Raw genomic sequence first — 21,123 nt, 5'->3', positions numbered from 1 at the left:
TCCTGAGCTTTTGACTTGTGATCCGTTTCTAAGTCGGGTTTGTGCACTTTTGCTACTGTAGTATAGCAGTAATATTTCTAGCGTTGGCTGAACATGGCTTACAACAGTAGCTGACAGACAATAGTCTCTTAATATTTAAGACACCTGAAGAAGGCTCCACGGCCGAAACGTTGTGTTCTCTTTCTTCTTTTTTTCAGCATGGAATAAACTTATTACTTGTTCTTAATATTTAGGTTACACTTATGTTTTGTACTGCTTTCACCTGATATTAATAGTAGTCCTGATGAACGGTTTTGGGACATGGTACATCTTGAAAAATGTTCTTGTTAATTTCAATTTGGAAAAACTGCACTCACCAGAAGCTGAAACAGGTAGTGTTTAGATAATGCGCAATGCAATAGCAACGTTTGGAGTTGAATCTTGCTATGAGTCCTTACCTGTTACAGGAGGCGTTTTGGGACTTTTTTTTACCCCAGATAAAGCTATCAATTAATCTTACATTTCTACTATATCAGTATTAGCAACATTATCTTTACCTCGCACTAAATGTAGCTTTAAATAAGAGTAAATTTTAAAATATATGTAAAAGTAAATGCTATTCCATATATTGTAACTTTGTGGTATTTAGAATGTTTATCTGAGGATGCAAGGGAAAGTATTATACCTTGGGAAACATCCAAGACAAAGGTAAAAGAGGCTCATATTTTAATAAAATTTTCGATCAAAAGAAAACCACAATCTGTATGATATCATTGTCAATATCCCAAGATATCGACGTTCAGTTGAAAGATTTGAAGAAACTCTCCAAGAAGCAACTCCAGTAGCGGAGTTTTGATTTGAACCGATGTTTGCACCTCAATAATCCATTAGTCCTCGAAAGAAACAAAGACAGGGATGTTTTGAGTGTCACCATGATCCTCTTCTCAATCCAAAAGAAAGGTTTTCTATGATCCTGATCCCACTAGCAAAAGAGTCAATTTCTGCCTGCACTGATATCCCTTCAAACGTTTTGTAAGATCTCTGGTAGAATATACAGTAGAATCCAGGTCTATTTCTTCTACTAAAAGAGACTATGGGAGTGAATATTTTGATGTCGAACTGGGATTTAAATAGACAGAAACACTACACTACATTGGGCTACGCGTATGACAAAACGTGGGCGTTTTGAGTTGACCTTTCCATAACTCAGTTGCTAGAGCGTAAAACTGTTTCAAAGAGCAGCGGGCGATTGTTATGTCGCTGTTTTGAATCCGGCTCGAAGGATGGTGTTTTCTTGTTCCTTAATTAAAATGTGAAAGTATCGAATTTGTGTTTCACTTTTACGTTCACCGAACGCTCAGCAAACAGAGAAGCAGAGGCTCCTGTTCAGATATATCCTCACGTCTGATTGTCTTGCTTTGACCTTTAAAATGTGCACTGTTGACTGTTCACTCTTCCTAACATAATTAAAGACCTGCGGAAAAAACTCGGTATCGGGAGTTTAGTTCAGTGGCATCGCGCACATACTCTATGAAGCGTCGTTTTCAATCGCCGGCGTGTCCACTCTGGATTCTTTTTAAACGCGATATCTTTCCTTCCTCTTGTGACTTCCCTCGTGTGTGAATTTCAGGGAGACACATAAACCCTTTGTCTGAAGAGACAAAAGAGACATTTTCTAAACCAGACAAAATGAAAGACGTAGTAATTATAGACACGTACAAAACACGTGAATCTAATTGAGAACATGTGGACCGGGGCGATGTATTACTAGTAGCGGCCCTGAGCTCACTGTAGTGCAGTTGAGTAAGAGGATAGTAGGGACAGTGGCGCAATGGATACCGTGTCTGATTTTAGATCAGAAGTTTTTAGGTTCGATTCCTGCCTGGCTCGTGAAGCTTTTAAACCACGCTACTCAACACTGTCACCTAGTGTGTGCGGTCCTACACAACCTTACTATCGACTGGATGAGTCTCCAGTTCATTCCGCCTGTTTCACCACCGTTATTGTTGGACCACAGCCACAGATATGAGAAGACATACTGTTCCGAACAACTGTCTTAAATAATCACGTTGAAAAAGGTGACTAAGTTTTTTTTTTCTTTAACGTAACCTTACATTTGCCTATAAAGTTTACACTATTTTCTGTAGCCACAAATCCCCAATATTTCTGCTGTTTCCTGAGAAACACGAGTATAGAGTTAAAACACAATAAATAATACCACAAATCTATTCAGTTAACACCCAGATGTGACAGGGGTAACTTGCACCCCCTTTAAATATGTATTTCTTTAATTTCAGTTCTCTTCCCTCCCCAAGATACCTGCAAATTCACTATCGCGTATTAAAGGCTGTACATGCATTACCTGTAATACAGCTACTAACAAAGATATCCATTAAAGTTAATTATTAATAAATAATACTATTATTCATAAAGACATGTATTCATAAGATTCATCATGAATAGTTGTGGTGTCTGGAAAGCAACTGTAGTTAAATATAGAAAAAAAGAGTTGTAGTTATTGAGGTAATTTCAGGTAGAATGCAAGAACTAAAGTTAACTAGTCCCACAGTAATGCGTGGGGTCCTATCAATAGAAAAAAAATATTTGTATCCTGAAAACACAACAACCACAAAAGGAGAAGTATTCTGGGAACCTAGGTAAATCCCTGTAGTAGCTGAACAACTATAAAAACAAACAAAAAACTTGAAAACATAAAGAAAAAGAACATTAAAAACATATCTGGGAAACAACAAAAACACAGAATCTAACTGTGAGAGCTTTTTCAAATTTTTGGTACTGCATCATGCTCCTCTCGTCTAAGAAGATATCTCGTGATATCTTTCTAAGAAAATAATTGCCCGGTGATATCGACTCAGGTACTCAGTTGTTACGTGCTGTAATTCGATACATGCAAAGCATATGTATTCCCTCCAATTATCAATAAGGTATTAAACATTACATGCCACTTTTTCTCTAGCTGATGTTCATGTTGGATCAACTGTGAGAAAGGCATACCTGGTCGTGCTTGAACCAGCACCTTACTTTAATTTTAGTCCCAACCTGACCACACTAAGCAATTGTACCACAGAGACTCCAACAGGTTGGTTTTCTCCATTTACAGTTTTTGGGAAAAAAATAATCTGCATTTTTAAGCAAGATTGTATTTCAAATTTCACAAATTGTAAGTATTTCTTGAAAAACGCTGTTTCAGAAAGAAACTGAGTAGACGGGAATAGTCCAGTCAGTAGAATATTGAACTTCTCATCTCAGGGTCCCTATTCAGGCAGCTGATTTTCTTGCAACTACTTATTTCATGCTGAAACGAGAAGGAAACACATTACAGCAGAGGAGCCTTCTTTGGGTGTGATACAGAATAAACCTTTATTTGTTTCTTCCAAATTAATTTAAACCTCATCTCCAGCACCTAAACTCGTCAGTTGCTTTCAGTAGCTAAAGACACAGACCATACTGCTCCAGGTGAGGTTCAAAACCACAACCTCAGCATGACTTCGCTGTGCACTGCTGTATAAGCACCGCACGCAGACCAATTGCGCCACTGGAGCTGTATACCTCCCGCTCCTCATACAGACTGCCGCTGCAAGAAAATAGGGTTTTGGTTGTGGATCCATCTCCACATGGGGGAAAGGGACAGTAAAATAGCAAGGAAAATACAAGAGAAGAAACTGAAAGAACTGTGGTCAATGCAAAGTATGAAGAAAAGAGGTGGTCAGATACATAAAACAGCTCGGCGGATAATTTGTAACGACGATAAAAATTTTTTAACTAAGTAGCCTTAATGGCAGCACAGTGTTAGGAGTTCGGCTTTTCTTATTTCTTCTGCAGAACCAGCGGTATCGGAATATACTGATCCGCATAAGAAGCGCTTTCAGTTTCTGATCGATTTTATTGAGCACTGCTCTAAACTTTACATTTGCTCGTGCTAGTTTTCCCCATGAAAAAAGACATTTCTCTTATTACATGATTTCACTTTTTTTCTTATCAACTAGGAGAAAGAAATAAAATATAATTAAGTATAAGAGACACGGGTTGGATGGTTGGACTTCAAACTGAAATTAATTACTACTTGAGCATTTATGACAGTCTTTAAAAAGCTGAGAGAAGGCGAAAACGTCAGTAGTATAGAGCGACACCTTTCGTCAAACTTTCCGACAGGCTGTACATGCATACCTGTAATACAGCTACTAACAAAGATATACATTAAAGTTAATTATTAATAAATAATACTATTATTCATAAAGACGCGCATTCATAAGATTCATCGTGAATAGTTGTGGTGTCTGGAAAGCAACTGTAGTTAAATATAGAAAAAAAGAGTTGTAGTTATTGAGGTAATTTCAGGTAGAATGCAAGAACTAAAGTTAACTAGTCCCACAGTAATGCGTGGGGTCCTATCAATAGAAAAAAAATATTTGTATCCTGAAAACACAACAACCACAAAAGGAGAAGTATTCTGGGAACCTAGGTAAATCCCTGTAGTAGCTGAACAACTATAAAAACAAACAAAAAACTTGAAAACATAAAGAAAAAGAACATTAAAAACATATCTGGGAAACAACAAAAACACAGAATCTAACTGTGAGAGCTTTTTCAAATTTTTGGTACTGCATCTTTGGTACTAATTTCAGGTAGAATGAAAGACCTAAAGTTAACACAACAACCACAAAACAAGAAGTCTTCCGGGAACCTAGGTAAATCCCTGTAGTGGTCTAATGACTATAAAAACAAACAAACAAATGAAACAACTTCAAAACATAAAGAAAAAGAACACTTAAAACATATCTGGGGAACAACAAAAACACAGAATCTAACTGCGAGAGCTTTTTCAAGTTTTCAGTACTCTATCGTGCTCCTCTCGTCTAAGTAGGTATCTCTCAGATCATTTGGAGGTCCACAGCTGATGGTAATTTAAGTAAGTAGCTGAGTCAGCATGCGTGGGCTGCAAAAGAACGAGGAAAGGTTTATTCCATGCTGAAATGAGTAGGAAACAACGTTTTGGCTGTGGAACCTTCTTTGGGTGTGATAAGGAATAGACCTTTACTTGTTTCTTTCATATTAATTTAGATCTTATCTCCAGCAAATACCTAAAAGCACTCTAATTGCCACACTGCTCCAGGTGAGGCTCAAACTCACAACCTCAGCATGACTCCACAATGCACGGCTGTATAAGTACCACACACAGACCAATTGCACCACTGGAGCTGTGCTGCTCACTCTCCTCATACAGACTTAAGCTTCAGAAACACAGGGTGAAAACAGGGTTTTTGTTGTGGATCCATCTCCACATGGGGGGAAGGGACAGTAAAATAGCAAGGAAAATACAAGAGAAGAAACTGGAAGAATCGTGCTCACTGTAAAGAAGGAAGGAAAGAGGTGGGTGGATACATAAAACAGCTCGGCGGATAATTTGTAACGTCATTCTTTAGTGACAATCAGCAGACGGATTTCTCTTCATGTTCCGCTGTGCAGTTTGAACGTTTGTTCTCCCAGATCGGTTGGTTATATGAGATCAGCTGATACTAAATCGGACTAATCAGAATCAATACAATTGATGTCTGGCGAAGGAAAATAACCTTTGTACATGATCTGGAATGTGACTGGTTACATTTCTGCACAGTTACAACCCCCTTTATAAAGGTTGTGCACACTTATAAAACCATGGCATTGAAAGTTTTTTATTATTGCTCCAAAAAATGTTCAATTTGTTTTCTTTCTTAAATGTTGTTGATTAAAAGATCTTATTAAATGTGAAAAACTCTGATTGTGAAAAGGTCAAAATGTTAGTGAAAAAATGTGTAATGTGAGGAAAGATGGATTGTGGGAGCCCCTTGACTCCTCGTGTCGTTCTGTATTTCTCTCACATTCTACTGGGAGTGGTGCCGTCGCTTCTGGATAAAGTCTGTCAGTGGTCATTCCAGATGGGTCAGGTATGACTGCGCTTCGGCACAAGAAGAGATATGTGACTTGTGACGACCCTGACAGTGTCTTCATTCTTCTGTCTACTTTTTTCCAGAGCCTGGATAGCTCAGTCGGTCTGTTGTTCTAGCATAATCTGCCCTGCTTTTGAGTCGACAAAGCAACAGGTGCATTCAACACACCAGTCTCCACCGCTTGTTAGGATGGCTGAGTGGTCTTAGCCACTCAAAGACTCAATCATGTGTAGTGACAGTTTTATGTTATTCACAACACGGATTTCCCTTCATGTTCATTAAGATGTGTAATTTGTATGTTGGTTATATGAGAACAGTTTCTTCAAAAGTCTTTTACTTTATGAATTGTAGTAGAAATAGTTTTTTTTTAAATTGTTTTCTAAAGAAGATCTCATGAAGTATTGCCAGGACCTGCCTTTAGCACTCAGTAGCGATAACGCTGTTGATATAGATGGAGAAGAAATGTAAGATGAGTTGATGATCTAAGCTAAAATAGCCTTTACACCCCTCCTGTAACAGTGTTCGTATTCATTGCAAGTAATATTCTTTTACAACCCCGAACATTGCTTTTGCATTAAGGGTTATGTAACCATTAGCGGTTTCGGTAGCTTCTGGAAAGCGCACTTTTCAAACTGAAGCCTATAAGAACATTATTCAAGATGCACCATGGCCCAGAATCATTCATCGGAACAAGGATTAACATCAATTGAAAGTACTCCAAAACAAAAGCTTTGACCGAAAAATTAAAAGAGTAGGCAAGCATTAAAACAACACTATAACTTCTTGACTTCCAATCTCTTTCCTGGTTCAGGCCATGTAAAATGACATAATCAGTGGAGTCATGCCGAGGTTGTGAGTTTAAGCCTCACCTGGAGCAGCCTGGTTTTCTGTCTTGACAGGTAAACAGTGTTTTGTGTTATTTGCTAAATGGACAGAGGATTCTGTGTTAACTGTGCTCCTCCTGGGAGAGGTCAAGATGAGAAGTTCACGAGGCTCGTGGTAAATATCCTATCCAGGAATATCGGGGCTGTAGGGGGTCAGATCTATAGATGTAGTAAACACATTAGTGGAGATGGTGTGTCTGTTCTCTGTGTGAGAGCCGTGCGGGAAGAATAATCTGTGGTCTGGGAAGAAGAGATCCTCGTTGGAAGAGCGGCGCTTCTCACAAGAGAGAATGAAATTTTTTTTTTTTCCCAGGGACGCTGATTTTTCTCTTTGGGGGAATTAAAAGCATTTGTAGGAGTGACCTTGTGGTGCAAGGGTAGCATGTCTGACTCCAGATCAGAAGGTTGGGTGTTCAAATCGCGTCGAGGTCGACTGATGTGTTTGCAGGTTCTGCTGGTGCTGAACCTCGAAATTACCCCACGCGGTTGAGTTTTATCTGTACACCACCTACCCAGAACACGCAGTCAGGAGCTTATGCAGCGAATCATCTTGAACACAACAAGAGAAAAGGCACACTGCACATCCGTGAAACATCACTTCCGACTTTAGAGGCAGTAACATCAGAGAACGGAAGCTTCAGAACTCTTTTTTATTACAGGTTCAAGCAAACCTGAAAGTTAGGGAGTGTTTGGTCACTTTTGTATGAAAAAGTGTCTGAAGCCTGTAATTATAATTTGTCCTTTTTTAACTTTGGTTGAAATCCACTCCCATGTACCAAGACATACAGTATATTCATGTTTGCTTAAATAACTAACGCTATTGGACATTAGCTGGTGTTTTTCGTAACGATTTGCTATTTCATGCAGGAAAGGAAAGAAACCAGACCCAACGTTTGCTTTCAGGTGCGGTCTATTTACATAACGGACATCTATTTCTGAGGAGCCTGATTTAAATCACACAACCCCGGTAGAAGTCGAATCAACAATCTTATAAACCGAAATCAGACGCGTTACCCATTAAACAACTAGCCCGTCACGTAACTGAATTGCGCTTTGGTGAGTTCAGCGCCGCTACTAGTACACCACCACATCTACAATTTCTAAGTGAGAAACGTGTTTTCTACATTTTTATCAGTTTTAAAAAATCATCACTTTTAAACAGACAAAGCGTTTATGTGTCGCTCTGAATTTCTAATTGATTTAGAATTCAAAGAAAATAGCGTTTTGTTCCACAACGGCGTGATATTATCACGTCTTTCACTCTACGTCTCTCTTGCAGTAAAGCAGACCTTGCTAGGTGAGTATTTGCTCCGGTAAATTAGGTCACTTTTCATGTTAACACACTTCTTCTAAACACAACATTTCCTGGTGCACGTTTTCTCCATGAAAAAAGACATTTTCCCTTACATGATTGCTTGTTTTTTTTTCATCAAAGAGTACAGAAAGAAGAAAGAAAGGAAAAGTGTCGTAAATGAACTCTGTCGCCTGTGGGAGATGTCAAGCGCATTGGACATGAAAAGTGCCCGATAAAAGCCATTTCTGTACGTTTCTCTTATTGTCGGGGCCCCTATTGAATGTAAAGGAGGCAACGTGCTCAGCCAGCCGACTCAGCGCTTACTGAACGCAGGAGTCTCAGAGCGGTGTGTCCAAGTGGCAGTAAAAGAGAAGAACTTTGTCGGCGCCGTGGCTTAGTTGGTTAAAGCGCCTGTCTAGTAAACAGGAGATCCTGGGTTCAAATCCCAGCGGTGCCTTTCTTCCTGTCTTCGCGCACCGTTTATTGTTACAGACAATATGCTTCTGCATTATGTTTAAATGAAATGTTCATTTCGTTTTTGGCACGACTTGTTTTTCAAGAAATCCACACATTGCGAAAGATAAAATGCTCATCTTTCTTATCAGTGCAAAAGATTTACTGCCAGCTGGTAAGAAAATGACAACGATTTTTTTTTTTACTTTAGCCAAAAATCTGTGAATGTAGAAAAAATACGACGTGTGTCAGTTTCTATGGCACACTCAGTTAGGGTGTCCTTCAGTTAAACACAACGTTGGTAGATCAAACGCACCCAGAGACACACTTCGAATTAATCCGATCTAAACATTACCTTCTCTAAATGTGATTGAGTTTCTTTCCACGTCCTTAGCCATCTTGATGTTTGCAGAGATTTTCAACTTTTGACCCGAGTCAAACTACAAGTAAATAGTTGAGTACCTAAGTCAATATCACCAGGAATGTGAATATAAATGTAAACATCAATATTTCTGCTGTCTCCTGAGAAACACAAGTATAGAGTTAAAACACAATAAATAATGCTAAAAAACTATTCAGTTAACACCCATATGTGACAAAACACATTTAAGACTTCCATCCCCTTTAAATATGTATTTCCTTAATATCAGTTCTCTTCCCTCCCCAGGATACCTGCAAATTCACTATCGCATATTAAAGGCTGTGTGTAAGTCTTACATGTGTTCTGTCACATCTGGGTGTTAAATTAATAGATGTGTTGTGTTATTTAATATGATTTGACTCCACGCTTGTGTTTCTCGGGAGACAGCAGAAATATTGGGGATTTGCGTCTGGGGTAAAGTTAGCTTGAAGTTCGAAAACGATTTTGGCATGCCTGTAGCGCTTTCACGAAACCTCTTAGAGTTGCGAGAATACTTCCTTTGTGTATAAAATACATTGTGAATGCTTTCTCAGCCTTTACTTTTTTGTTTTTATGACATTTTTTTGACCAAGCACGAATATTCTTTTGTCCATATCTCCGCAATTGAAGCACAGAACGCCTTCAAACCAAATGCATTTTAAAGACAACGAATGTGGATATTTCCACAGCCTTTACATCAAACTATCAGTGAGCTAATTATCTTTTTTTAAACCTCCGGTTTTTCATCGATGCGTAATTACGCACTAACTTGAACCCGAGGGACCGCTGTGTGCACACATTCACAACGCGAGAAATACTGTTCAATACGGCTTCGTGCGAAAAACCCGTATATGACCATAGGAAGCAGAACAGCGCAGTCTCCAATTACCCAGACTGTAAGCACGGGAATAAAGCTTTGTTTGATTTCTGAAACCCTTCCTTTACGTCCTGTTTTCATTCAGGTAAGGGTCAACTATATTGACAATACTACTGACAGCAGGAAGATTAAAATATTCTTTTCTCAGCAGATTATTAAAAACAGCTCCCATGATGTTCAAACCGACATTTTACACAGAACACTGACACAGCTTTGTGTTCCGAATCTCTTTTTCTCGTGCTTTTATTTAATGTGGCACAATGCACTGGGATAGGGGTATTCTGTTCACAAACCAATAGCATTTAAACCACCGCACCCACAATGCTGCAAGTGTTTTGCACACTAAGCAGGTCCTCTGACTTTTCCCAGCTTTGTTTTGGGCTGTGGCCCCTTTCTTTATTTTTTTATTATTTTCTGAAGATAACACTACAGGTAATACACTGGGATAGGTGGGTCGTCTTCATGGCTCAATAGCATTTCAAATACAACAGCCACACTGCTGAAACCAAGTGTTTTACACACCAGACAGGCCCCCTAACCTCATCCAACCTTGCTGTGGCTGTGGCCCCTTTATTTATTTTGTAATGATTTTCTGAAGATAACACTACAGGTGATACACTGGGACAGGTTGGTCTTCTTCATGGCTCAATAGCATTTCAAATACAACAGCCACACTGCTGAAAACCAAGTGTTTTACACACCAGACAGGCCCCCTAACCTCATACAACCTTGCTGTGGCTGTGGCCCCTTTATTTATTTTGTAATGATTTTCTGAAGATAACACTACAGGTGATACACTGGGACAGGTGGGTCTTCTTCATGGCTCAATAGCATTTCAAATACAACAGCCACACTGCTGAAACCAAGTGTTTTACACACCAGACAGGCCCCCTAACCTTATACAACCTTGCTGTGGTTGTGGCCCTTTTCTTTATTTTGTAATGATTTTTTCAATATGGCACCATTAGACAGGCGGTACATGGGGATTGGGGGGTGCTATTCACGAGTCAATAGCTCTTCAAGCACAACAGCCACAGTGCTGCAACCAGGTGTTTTACACACCAGACAGCTCCCCTAACCTTATACAACCTTGCTTTGAGTTGTGGAACATTTCTTTTTTAATGATTTTTTGACTGTAATCAAGTGTTGTGCTCACTAGGCAGGCCTCCTGACCTTTCACAGTCATGCTTTGTTGTGTGCAACTTTAATTATCTTTTTAGGATTTTTTGAACATGGCAACTTCCACCGAGATGGGTGGGGGGTGTGGGGGTGCTCTTCAATAGCTTTTTCTTCTATACACACAAACGGATGTAACCAAGACACTCAGAACCTGTCACGCAGGGGCTGACTGCTGAGGATAGGGATCCAATGCGGTGCCCTTGGTAGGGTTGGCGCGAGACGCAGGCGTAGTCGGAGTAAACAGGCATGGGTCCAAGTCCGGGAAGGCGTAGTACAGGCGTAGGCACGGAATCGACAGGTGAAGGCGTAGTCGAGGGACTGGCAGGGGTCGGAGTCCGGGAAGGCGTAGAAGTTGCGTCGGTAGGCAGAGGCGTAAACGAAGAGACAGGCTGGGGTCAGGATCCGAGAAAGCGAAGGTACAAAATCGGGATGCTAAAGCGGTAGTCGGAAAAGCGGGGTCGAGGTCCAGGGGAGAAGTCATAGTAAGGCAAAGGTGTAGTTAGTAGGTAAGCTCCGGGAGAGAATCTCAATCGTGAGCAATGACTGGGGGACAGATGAGGGTTTAAGTAGAGGACTGATTGACGCGTGCACATTTGGTACAGGGAGAGCTTGAGGGAATGCAGGAGCGCTTGCCTGCGTGAGGGAGATTAGTGACAGAACCAACAGAATCAACCTGAACTCATAGAAAAACAAGAATGCCCCCGAGACACCTGCACCCCCCTCCTGAACCACTCTGGTATCAACACCCCCAAACCCATCCATACCAGCTAACAAGACTCAGAATCGGTGCAACCCTCCAACCTGGACCAAGAGCAGGATTGGACAAGAACCTGCACCACACTACGTACACAGGTTTGTATTTTTGGCTGAAGATGAAAATGTCTAACATAGATTGTTTTGGTTCTAGCAAACAATAATAATAGTTATTAAAATCCAAACACACATAATGAGATCACTCTCTGTCAGTATTCTAGCCCAGACATTCTGGGTCTGGGCTCCTCTGTATTTTGGCTAAAGAGAGTTCAACAACATTATTAAATGCACTGACATCATAATCTGACAAGAGACATTGTTTAGGGGAGACTTGACCACCCACTGTCCCCCTGGTATCGTGAAGCTCATTGTCCTTTAGCTTTCCAAAACCAGAATCACTTGGGACTCCGGGGGGATCGGTGTATGCAAAATATGAATTTCTTATGCAAGAAATTGTATATGGTGAATATAGTGATCATATCTTATCAGAAGATGGTAATCTCCAAGGAACAATCTCTCGCCATCACAGAGGACAGTCACCACCCCGGGCATGAGCTCTTCACCCCACTGCCCTCAGGCAAGAGATATAAGAGCATACGGACACTTACCACAAGATTCTTCAATAGCTTCTATCCACAAGCAGTGAGACTGGCGAACACATTTAGCCATCCCCCTCGGACCACACCTACACCATCACCATCTACCTCTTTATGATTTCTTATCTATTGCACATCTCCAGTCATTGTTTACACGTCTGTATTGTTTACATTCAAACTGTCTACATGTTTACTTGCTCATTGTCTATTGTTTGTTTGTACATTGTCTTGATGCACTGTTTGCACTTTGTTTTGTTTTTTACACGTGTTTTACAATCGAGAGAATTTCTGTAAGTAAGAATTCCATTGTACCAGTATCGGTTACATATGGCAATAAAGTTCAAGTTCAAGTTCAAGTTCACAAGTAATAGTTTTATTCCATGCTGAAAAATGATCAAATGATTGATGAACCCAAGTGATTTGAGAGAAATGTTCCACAACTCAAAGCGAGGTTGTATAAGGTTAGGGGAGCTGTCTGGTGTGTAAAACACCTGGTTGCAGCACTGTGGCTGTTGTGCTTGAAGAGCTATTGACTCGTGAATAGCACCCCCCTATCCCCATGTACCGCCTGTCTAATGGTGCCATATGGAAAAACTCATAAAAAATAAAGAAAAGGGCCACAGCCAAAGCAAGGTTGTATAAGGTTAGGGGGCCTGTCTGGTGTGTAAAACACTTGATTTCAGCAGTGTGGCTGTTGTATTTGAAATGCTATTGAGCCATGAAGTCGACCCACCTATCGCACTGTATTACCTTTAGTGTTATCTTCAGAAAATCATTACAAAATAAAGAAAGGGGCCACAGCCACAGCAAGGTTGTATAAGGTTCGGGGGGCTGTCTGGTGTGTAAAACACTTGGTTTCAGCAGTGTGGCTGTTGTATTTGAAATGCTATTGAGCCATGAAGAAGACCCACCTATCGCACTGTATTACCTGTGGTGTTATCTTCAGAAAATCATTACAAAATAAATAAAGGGGCCACAGCCACAGCAAGGTTGTATGAGGTTAGGGGGCCTGTCTGGTGTGTAAAACACTTGGTTGCAGCACTGTGGCTGTTGTGCTTGAAGAGCTATTGACTCGTGAATAGCACCCCCTATCCCCTTGTACCGCCTGTCTAATGGTGCCATATGGAAAAACTCATAAAAAAATAAAGAAAGGGGCCACAGCCACAGCAAGGTTGTATAAGGTTAGGGGGCCTGTCTGGTGTGTAAAACACTTGGTTTCAGCAGTGTGGCTGTTGTATTTGAAATGCTATTGAGCCATGAAGTCAACCCACCTATCCCAGTGTATTACCTGTAGTGTTATCTTCAGAAAATCATAAAAAAATAAAGGTTCCACAACCCAAAACAAAGCTGGGAAAAGTCAGAGGACCTGCTTAGTGTGCAAAACACTTGCAGCATTGTGGGTGCGGTGGTTTAAATGCTATTGGTTTGTGAACAGAATACCCCTATCCCAGTGCATTGTGCCACATTAAATAAAAGCACGAGAAAAAGAGATTCAGAACACAAAGCTGTGTCAGTGTTCTGTGTAAAAAGTCGGTATGAACATCATGGGAGCTGTTTTTAATAAGCCGCTGAGTAAAGAATATTTTAATCTTCCTGCTGTCAGTAGTATTGTGAATATAGTTGACCCTTACCTGAATGAAAACAGGACGTAAAGGAAGGGTTTCAGAAATCAAACAAAGCTTTATTCCCGTGCTTACAGTCTGGGTAATTGGAGACTGCACTGTTCTGCTTCCTATGGTCATATATGGGTTTTTCACACGAAGCCGTATTGAACAGTATTTCTCGCGTTGTGAACGTATGCACACAGCGGTCCCCGGGTTCCAGTTAGTGCGTAATTACACATCGATGAAAAACCGGAGGTTTAAGAAAAGATGATTAGCTCACTGATAGTTCGGTGTAGAGGCTGTGGAAATATCCACAAGTCATGGTCTTTAAAATGCATTTGGTTTGAAGGTGTTCTGTGCTTCCATTGCGGAGATACAGTATGGACAAAAGAATATTTGTGCTTGGTCAAAAAAATGTCATATAAACGAAAAAGTAAAGGCTGAGAAAGCATTCACAATGTATTTTATACACAAAGCAAGTATTCTCGCGATTCTAAGAGGTTTCGTGTAAACGCTACAGGCGTGCCAAAATCGTTTTCGAACTTCAAGCTAACTTTACCCAGGTCTGGTACCGTAGGTCACGTAGCTTAAAATCCCAGTCATGTTTTTTTTCCTATCTTGTGGTACATAACGTACCATTTCGGACTATCACAAAGGGCTTGATTTCGTTAAATGCATGTATTAATTTCCTTTCTGGAAAACTTGTATTTCAAGAAATTCACACAGCTTGCGAGAAATGAAATTCAATTCTTGATTATCAGTGCAGAAGAAATATTACCAGCTGGCAAAAAAAGATTTTTTTTAACTGGAAAGTTGTGATGTGAGACACGGACCCACCATTCCGTCTGTGTGGCTCGTTTGGTTCTTAACTGAAAGGTTGGTGGTTCGAGTCCACCCAGGGACGTGTTTCTTTTGCAATGTAAACATTGTCTTCGCAAAGGTCGATTGGATTTCTCAGCAAAACCTTAACCATTTTAATATTTGCAGGAAATGCGAGTGCTTAACACGTGTCAGAATCACCGGGAAATATCCACTTACTGTATGCCCAACATCGCAACTTCCCAGAAAACCAAATTCACCCAAGAAAAAGTCGAGTCGTCATTTATACTCCCGTTGCATCCTCTGCTGAAGTATTTTAAAAATACAATGCAGATTTGTTTAAGAACTTGCAAGCTTTGTTACATTAGCACCGTGCATTTGGACTTCGATATTTTGACACATTTACCTTAATTTTAAACATAAATACTGTACAATCTATTGTAATTTTGTTGTACTATTGAAATATGTTAGCTGAGGATGCAAAGGGGTGAAAGGGAAAGGTCAGAGGGTGTAGTAACACCAAGGTTAGGATTGGTGGAGGTGATAAGGGTGTTTATGGTTTTTCTCTGTAGAGGATTTTGAGTTTTTTATCCTTCTCTGAAGTGAGAAACTGGAAGAGTTGGGAGTTGAGGGATCTGATGAGGTTAGTTATGAAAGGAAGTTGATGTGGAGCTGTTAGCCGTAAAAACTCCTTAATGTCTTTGATGTTGTCATCAGCGATAAACTGCACTCAGCAAAGATAAAAAGAAAATTATCTTTGCTTACTGCCCTGTCTTTCTCACACCTGAAGAAGGCTCCACAGCCAAAACATTGTGATTCTTTTCTTCTCTTTTCAGCAGGAATAGTCCTTTACTTGTTCCTTTGCAGCCTACGCATGCTGACGCAGCTACTCACCTGATATACAGTATAACATTCCTATCATCACAACTATGAATGTCCACTTTGGGTATTTTTTCCATGATTATTTATTATTATTATTATTTATTCTGTCATTGAAGCATATTTTATGTCATACTGAAGTGTCATAATCACTGAAAAAAGATTTTTTTCATTTAGAAAGTAAGAAAATGATAAATCACTAGGAATTGCATTTAGCCTGTTCTGATCTAGATTTTCTATATACTTTAACATGCCATGTTTACAATGTCACAACTCAGAAATGAAACAGTGAAGTGTTGTAATTACAAATGTACATAGTGTCGGGACATTGAGATGTTTTGGTAATGAGGAAGGAGGGACATGCAATGTTCACAGGGTCAAATGTATAAAACGCTACAGTAAAATTTCTTGTATTTCAGGATTATGAGAGCCTTTTACATTGTGTCTCACACCTCAGTGTCAGAATTTTGAGACATTTTTATAACCAGGGGTAGGTTCATAGCAATAAGCAGAAAGTGCGATCATCCTTTGCTCATCCTCGGCTAACCATATATTCTCATATGCCATGTTCTGAATGTCCCATTTAAAACTGCTATATTAAAATTAAGACTTTTTATGATCAGAAGGCAAGGTTGTGGTAAATATGCATAAAGTGCAAGTGAACTTATGTTTTGCCTTTGTCTTGTTATTGTGAGTTTTGAAAATTGGTTTTTGATTTTCTGAAATGTGTTTCACACAAAAATGCAATTTGGACAGTCACTACTTATAAATTCCCCTTTACTGAGGATATGTACAGTAATCCATCCCGATTAGTACTTTTAAAAATTACTGTAGAGAGCCATCAGAAAGGGAATGAAAACTTGCATTAAACAAAATCAAGCTGCATGTAATCATCCATAGTGATACATTTTGTAAGACAAGACAGGAAGAAAGACACTGCTGGGATTTGAACGCAGAATCTCCTGTTTAATAGGAAAACACTTTAACCAAATCAGCCAAGATGCTGTTAGAGTATTAACATCATGTCTGCGTCAGTGATTACAGCTGACTATCGCTGGAGGACAGTTCACTGTGAACAAGTCAGCCTGCATAATGAGGGGGAAGAGACTGACCTCTGTGATGCACTATAGAGTTACACTAACCTTCTATCCAACTGTTCTATGCTGCATTCTACCCTAGTGGTAAATATTGGTTAATATTCTTTTTTTTCCCAAATATTTTCAAGCACAAATTTTGCTGTTGAAAATAAGCCTTGTGGTTTTCAATGTTGTGATCCTTTTCCCCCAGTGTCACCCAAATTGATACATTGTGCTTTGGCAATTCTTCAGGCTATATTGTTTATTGTCTTTTCCCTTTAATCCTTTAAAACATATTACATTTTCAAAACATTGTATCTTTCTTCCTACTAATTGTAGTGGCAATGCTTGTTAATAAGACAGAATTAAGTGTTGCTGTGCTTTCCCAAATGACGCCCCATCTCTCTCTTCATCTCTGTGGTGCAGCAACAGAGAAGCTATTCAGGCAGGCTGATTTAAAGATGTTTTCTTTTGATAAGGGACAGCTCCCAAATGGGGATGCACTTAGCTAAGCCTGGCTATCATGATCAATGGTCATCCATTGGCGCCTATCTGTCTAGGGAGTGCCAGATGGACATCTGGACTGCATTCCTAAGTGTCAGGAGTGAGTGACTCATATCTCACCTTGATCAACCAATCAGGGACTGGTAGGGCCGAGTAACCCACGTGGGTCTCTGATGCCCACGAAACTTTCAGCCAATGAACAAGCTGAAGTTCCTCCAGGTAAAAACAGGCAACACAGAGCTCCAAGACAATTCCAGGGCGGGACGGCCCAGGAGCAGAAAGGCTCCCAAGGGCAGGAGATTCTCGCAGCGCGCCTCCTGACCATCCTGAGACTCAGCCTGCACCACCACGGAACGGCCAGTGTGTCCAAGTGCCAGAACTTTGCTTTGTTCTAAGAGTCGAGAGCAGAGGTTGCCAGAGAGTAACCAAAGGACCCACCCGAGGTTAGCATCAGCAGCAAGCCTCGTGAAAAGGTCAGAACTGTGGACAGCTGAATCACTATTCAGAACTAGCGCTTCATCAGGAATGAACTGGTCTTCTTCCTGACCTGCTTGGACCCACAGTCATCTTTTCTCCTCTGCACAAACTTCGCTAGTTTCAGCCAAAACTAACTAGCCGGTATTCAGAGAGCATCAGCAGCGCACCGTCGCAAGCCGCACAGCACAGCCTGGCATGGAGACAGAGAGTGCGGATTGGACAGCAACAAGCCTGCAACTGCTTGTGCCCGCAGGAGATCTGAATCCCCAGAGATTGGATGAGTATTCAACTTCACTGCATTACTGCTCGAGAATTCAATTGTTATCCCAACCAGTTGATATCAATTTAATTCCTAAGAGTTATGTACTTGTTTTGAGTATCTAATGTAGAAGTTGTAAACAAGTTCAATTACGAAACGGTCTAAATGAATGATATACCGAACGTATGTCCTCTTGATATGTGTAACTCTTTGTAACTGAATGAATATATATCTTTTGTATTCTGATAACCCTTACGATAAGATCTGTTAGGTTTACATGCATATTCTATATATTAATTAATGTATCCTCGTGTATTAGTAACTGTGTGTGCGTTGTTTGAGTTATATCGCATGGTTGGATTCTAAGACCATTAAAATAATCAATTTTGTGATTTACTGCCACAATTAATAATTGTCCCAGTAAATGCCCAAACCCCTACAGAACTGGTGCCTCGTGAGAGCACACTACAACAGTGTGTGATCTCCTGTCCCAGCCTGAGGAGCAGACACCGAGCCTGTCTCTAAATAATAATAATACAGTGTGTGATCTTCTGTCCCAGCATGAGGAACAGACAGTGAGCCTGTCTCTCAATAATAATAATACAGTGCGTGATCTCCGGTCTCAGCCTGAGGAACAGACAGTGAGCCTGTCTCTCAATAATAATAATAAAGTGCGTGATCTCCTATCCCAGCCTGAAGAACAGACAGTGATCCTGTCTCTCAATAATAATAATACAGTGTGTGATCTCCTGTCCCAGCCTGAGGAGCAGACAGCGAGCCTGTATCTCAGTAATAATAATCAACTCTGGTATCTCCTGTCGCAGTCTGAGGAACAAACAGTGAGCCTGTTTCTCAAAAATAATAGAACAGTGTGTGATCTCCAGTCCCAGCCTGAGGAACAAACAGTGAGCCTGTCTCTCAATAATAATAATAAAGTGCGTGATCTCCTGTCCCAGCCTGGGGAACACTGAGCCTGTCTTTCAATAATAATAGTACAGTGTGTGATCTCCTGTCCCAGCCTGAGGAACAGACAGCGAGCCTGTCTCTCAATAATAATACAATGTGTGACCTCCTGTCCCAGCTTGGGGAACAGTGAGCCAGACTCTCAATAATAATAATACAGTGTGTGATCTCCTGTCCCAGCCTGAGGAACAGACAGTGAGCCTGTCTCTCAATAATAATAATACAGTGTTTCATCTCCTTTCCAAGCCTGGGGAACAGAGAGTAAACCTGTCTCTCAATAATAATAATCCAGTGTGTCATCTCCTTTCTTAGCCTGAGGAACAGACAGTGATCCTGTCTCTCAATAATAATAATCCAGTGTGTGATCTCCTGTTTTAGCCTGAGAAACAGGCAATGATCCTGTCTCTCAATAATAATAATCCAGTGTGGGATCTCCTGTCCCTGCCTGAGGAACAGACAGTGAGCCTGTCTCTCAATAATAATAATAATACAGTGTGAGACCTCCTGTCCCAGCCTGAGGAATAGACAGTGAGCCTGCCACTCAATAAGAATAATACAGTGTCTGATCTCCTGTCCTAGCCAGGGGAACAGACAGTAAACCTGTCTCTCAATAATAATAATCCAGTGTGTGATCTCCTGTCTGAGCCTGAGGAACAGACAGTGATCCTGTCTGTCAATAATAATAATCCAGTGTGGGATGTCCTGTCCCAGTCTGAGGAACAAACAGTGAGCATGTCTCTCAATAATAATAGACCCATGTGTGATCTCCAGTCCAAGCCAGAGGAACAGTGAGCCTGTCTCTCAATACTAATAATACAGTGTGTGATCTCCTGTCCCATTCTGAGGAACAGACAGTGAGTCTGACTCTCAATAATAATACATTGTGTGATTTCCTGTCCCAACATGAGGAACTGACAGTGAGCCTGTCTCTCTATAATAATAATACAGTGTGTGATCTCCTGTCCCAGCTTGAGGACCAGACAGTAAGCCTCTCTCAATAATAATAATACAGTGTGTGATCTTCTGTCCACAGCCTGAGGAACAGTGAGCCTGTCTCTCAAAAATAATAATAAAGTGTGTGATCTCCTTTTTAGCCGGAGAAACAGACAGTGAGCCTGTATCTCAATAATAATAATCATGTGTGGGATCTCCTGTCGTAGTCTGAAGAACAAACAGTGAGCCTGTCTCTCAATATTAATAGAACAGTGAGTGACCTCCTGTCCCAGCCTGAAGAAGAGACAGTTAGCCTGCCTCTTAATAATAATAATACAGTGTGTGATCTCCAATCCAAGCCAGAGGAACAGTGAGCCTGTCTCTCAATACTAATAATCCAGTGTATGATCTCCTGTCCCAGCCTGGGGAACACTGAGTCTGTCTCACAATACTAATAATACAGTGCGATCAACTGTCCCAGCCTGAGGAACAGTGAGCCTGTATCTCAATAATAATAATACAGTGCGTCATCTCCTGTCCCAGCCTGAGGAACAGTGAGCTTGTCTCTCAATAATAATAATACATTGTGAGATCTCCTGTACTAGCCTGGTAAACACTGAGCCTGTCTCTCAATAATAATAGTACAGTGTGTGATCTCCTGTCCCAGCCTGAGGAACAGACAGCGAGCTTGTCTCTCAATAATAATAATACAGTGTGATCTACTGTCCCAGCCTGAGGAACAGTGAGCCTGTCTCTCAATAATAATAATACAGTGTGTGACCTCCTGTCCCAGCCTGAGGAAGAGACAGTGAGCCTGCCTCTAAATAATAATAATACAGTGTGTGACCTCCTGTCCCAGGCTGGGGAACAGTGAGCCAGACTCTCAATAATAATAATATAGTGTGATCTACTGTCCCAGCCTGAGGAACAGTGAGCCTGTCTCTCAATAATAATAATACAGTGTGTGATCTCCTGTCCCAGCCTGAGGAACAGACAGTGAGCCTGTCTCTCAATAATAATAATACAGTGTGTGATCTCCTGTCCCAGCATGAGGAACAGACAGTGAGCCTGTCTCTCAATAATAATAGAGTGTGTGATCTTCTGTCCCTGTCTGGGGAACAGAACGTGAGCCTGTCTCTCAGTAATAATAATATAGTGTGTGATCCACTGTCCCAGCCTGGGGAACAGACAGTCAGCCCGTTTCTCAATAATAATAATACAGTGTGTGATCTCCTGTCCCAACCTG

At 40.7% G+C, this 21,123-nt stretch overlaps 1 non-coding gene across 1 annotated transcript; it reads left to right on the top strand.

Annotated features, from left to right (window-relative positions):
- Positions 1-8,488: 8,488 nt before the first annotated feature.
- On the top strand, positions 8,489-8,562 carry trnat-agu (transfer RNA threonine (anticodon AGU)). The gene has a single exon. It is a non-coding gene; the product is annotated as a tRNA-Thr (tRNA).
- Positions 8,563-21,123: the final 12,561 nt, after the last annotated feature.

Source organism: Atractosteus spatula, chromosome 10 (genome assembly GCF_055471065.1).
Source record: "Atractosteus spatula isolate fAtrSpa1 chromosome 10, fAtrSpa1.hap1, whole genome shotgun sequence".
Taxonomy (NCBI): domain Eukaryota; kingdom Metazoa; phylum Chordata; class Actinopteri; order Semionotiformes; family Lepisosteidae; genus Atractosteus; species Atractosteus spatula.
Note: the sequence above shows the minus strand (reverse complement) of the source record. Positions and strands in the feature narration are given on the sequence as shown.